We start from the raw sequence: 3,698 nt of genomic DNA on the forward strand, positions 1-3,698 counted from the left end.
GGTCTAGAGGCTTTCCCGGACAGAGCTCCAACGCGGGAGCCGTGGTGGGTGAGTACGATCCATGTCTAAATATATGTATATAAATATATGTATGTGCTATGGAACTGGTGGTTGTGTGTACCCTTCTGCTAGTTTCTTTGCAGTGTTTCCCGTGCTGGGTTCAGAAACCGGGTGCTCGACTTGCAGTGTTTATTTCACTCGTCGAGATATGTCCAGAAGGTAAGTAAGGTTTCGGTTTCATACTTCCTGGATCATGCGGCTATAACACAGGCTTCTGCGGGAGTTTTGTAATTATCAGGCCCCCGGTGTCACTGCAAAAAAATTTCCTGGACGTCCGGGCTAGAGACTAAACATGGTAGAGTTATATATATGTAAGCTGACAGGAGTGTGTTTCGATTATAAGCCTGCATAATAGTATACAATTTCAAAGACAAAATACACGATGACAATAATATACCCAATGACCTGAAGGATCATGTGTGTTCATTCAAAGAAAGGTTTTCCTATTAATTAATTAGCAAAGAAAAGTCCTTCCCTTGTGGATTTTCCTTATGGGCAAGGAAGCGATTTTCTTCACCTAAATGCCAGGAGGTCGTAAATGTATCGGGTGTCAGCATTGCTTATGGAACCAGGGGCCTGTTCAGCTTCCTGGGGTGTTACAGAGTATTTGTTAAATCTAGCTAACAAAATATATATTGTGTGTTTGAGTGGTCCAGACGCTAAAATGTTTTGTTTTCATTGTAAGTGTACAGAAATAAAAGTAGACCTTTATACAGTGATGCATGATTAATAAGACAATAAGTGTTTAAAGTTGATTCTGCTGGTATAAGGAAACAGTTGACGTGATCGCGCCGGTGCACACGCGTGCACACACACACACACACACACACACAAACCACATCAGTTATCATCAGGTTATTACACAGCATTGCATTGCTGCGGGCGCCCCCTTCTGGATTGGGGGTGAATTGCCTGTATTCGTTGTAAGGCCTCATGCACCGAACGGAGATGTCCGTACCGTGACAAATGCAAAATGATTTGCTGCTCAAGAAACAATTTTAATAACATGTGCACTGCTTAAAAATATGTACATTTATTCATTTAGCAGATGCTCTTATCCAAAATAATAAGTCCATGTCACACTTTAAGAGCCTTGAAGAACCTTTATCATCCATAGAATCATTTTATTGCACAAAAGATTCCTTATAGTGAAAACGGTTGCTTGGTCAGTTTTGTTATGGATTTTGGTTCTTTTACTGTTGTAGGCTGGACGGACCTTTTAAATAACTGAAATAATTTGGCAAAGTGATATGGTTATGTAACTACTTTAGCCATGCATTTCCATGAAAATAATTGCACACCTAAGAACATTCGTCAACCAATCAGATTCAAGCATTCAACCCCCGTTGTAGAATAGAATAGAACAAGATATTCTAATAGGGATGGCCACCCCACTCACAACTGCTGTCTCTTTTTCTCTTGGCAAGAAGTGCATTTATTCAGTCGCAGAACATCTTTACGACCACATCAAACTGGAGAAATTTCAGACGCGCTCTCCACTTCACTTCAGCGCCAGGCACGAGTCAAACAAGTGCAGAAACGGTACTGTGCTTGCAGCGCGTGCTCTTCAATTGCAAGCACAAAGGCGTTGGCGCACGCTGTAGCCTTTATCATTTCATATCAAAGCGCGCATGAAACTATGTGCATGCAATTGCCAGTTACCAAAAAGGCGATTAAAGCTGCCTTAAAACTGTGCATGCATGTAATATAATTTATATGAATCACATTTAAGAACATGTCTCTGAAATGGTTTTCAAAACTGTCCTGAAGCAGTTTTGAAAACCTGCAGACAGGGTGGTATGGCCGTAAGCAAGGACTGCCAGCACCGTCTCCCTCATCTAACACACCCAATTAAACTTGTCAGTTCATTAGTAGAGACAAAGTGGGTGAGAAAAGGTAAAGAGAGTTAAGAGAAATTACAATGCATGTCAGATCCGCATCACGTTCAGCAGTGGCAGCTCTTAAAGTAATAGCAGCCAAAACAACCTAATAACCAGCTGCTGTGATGTCTGTTAATCAAAGAGAGAAAAACAAGGAAATCGATAACTTTTATGGCTAAGGATTCATCTATATTTAATTTAGAAATGAGTGTTTTATAACTTCAATTTCAATTTCTGTATATTTCTGCTGAAGGGCACAGGTAATATGACATGTATTATAATGGGTTTATGTGAAAATTGTTTTAAGTTAACTTAAATTAGAAGTTATTTTGTAAAGTCTAATAAATGTTAAAATTGATGGCTCAATTATATTTTAATGTTGAATGGCTATAGACAATGGTTAAATATTAGGGGGACATTTTTTTTATTTTAAAAACGTTAATGTTAGGTGGGATTAATTGCGATTAATTTGTGATAAAAAAAAGGGAACACATCACTCCGGTGCTATCGTCTCTCCACTGGCTTCCAATCAGGTATAAGATTGATTTTAAGATTGAATTATTGGTTTTTAAAGCTTTACACAACTTGTCCCCAAATTATATTAGCGATCTCTTAGGGTCTCACACACCGGCTAGGTCACTTAGATCAGTAAATCAGTCGTTGCTGACTGTCCCTTGGTTCCAAAAAGAAGTCAAAACGTGACCGCGCCTTTTCAGTAGGTCCACGATTATGGAACGGTCTTCTCCTGTATATTCGGCAGGCTCCTTCTATAGAGGTTTTTAGGTCCCAGTTGAAGACACATTTTTTTTAGTCTGGCCTTTGAAGTAGAGAAAGTTTGACTTGGGAACCTTTTAGAAATGTTTGTTTATTTGTATGTAAGTTATGTGGGTGTATTTTATTTTATCCATAATTTGTGAAGCACTTTGGGCAACAAAGTTGCATTTAAATGTGCTATATAAATAAATGAAGTTGAAGATGAAGTTGAATTTCAGAAAAAATGTGTGATTAATTAGTTTTTTTTTTCTCAAAAAACGCTCAAAATCGACATAACCGGCAATGTGCTGTCTGCCCCGTGATAACCTCCCCTTGGAGTGACTCGAAAGACGGTGATTTTGTATCGACGATAGCCAGATTATTACCAATTGTTGGCAATATTAAGAGGATTTGGCATTTCCAATTAATGTAGGCCTGTTACATTCTTATTTTTATTAGGCCTATTATTATTATGAAGTTATTTTTTTTATTAAATTAAAATTACAATTAATTTACCCCGCAATAATTACCGCATAACTGATGTGCTGCAAGGATAACAAAAGATTAGGCTATTTACTCCTCAAAGTACGGGCCACAAGAGAAATATTAAGGGAATAAATTCAAACAGTTAGCCATATACCGTAATCAGCATATTTTGAAGTAGATTCGTCTCTCGTTGTCTCTGAGAGAATATGTGGTGTCTGATGCTGTAAGCACTGTCATTACTCCGTCATTCCGTTTTTGCATAGTGAATTGCCTAAGATTAAACATTCAAAACGTCTTTAAACGTTCTGGTTTAAAGCAGAAACATTTCCAACATTGCGACGTAACCAATTATATATGTAACATATATATATATATATATATATACATATATATGTCAACACATGTTTTGTCCGCAGAATGCTGTAGTTATGGTATTTAACCGTCTTGACCCTCTGGACTGACCCACAACTGTTCTGAGATAAGTTTGTAATTAGGAAATTAGCAGGACTTCTCAAGAGA

At 37.9% G+C, this 3,698-nt stretch overlaps 1 long non-coding RNA gene across 1 annotated transcript; it reads left to right on the forward strand.

Annotated features, from left to right (window-relative positions):
• The first annotated feature begins 721 nt into the window (after window positions 1-721).
• On the forward strand, window positions 722-3,382 carry LOC107582210 (uncharacterized). The gene is made up of 3 exons (XR_001608925.1): window positions 722-731; window positions 2,334-2,339; window positions 3,280-3,382. It is a non-coding gene; the product is annotated as an uncharacterized lncRNA (long non-coding RNA).
• The last annotated feature ends 316 nt before the right edge of the window (window positions 3,383-3,698 follow it).

Source organism: Sinocyclocheilus grahami, unplaced genomic scaffold (genome assembly GCF_001515645.1).
Source record: "Sinocyclocheilus grahami isolate Dianchi unplaced genomic scaffold, SAMN03320097.WGS_v1.1 scaffold41.1, whole genome shotgun sequence".
NCBI lineage: Eukaryota > Metazoa > Chordata > Actinopteri > Cypriniformes > Cyprinidae > Sinocyclocheilus > Sinocyclocheilus grahami.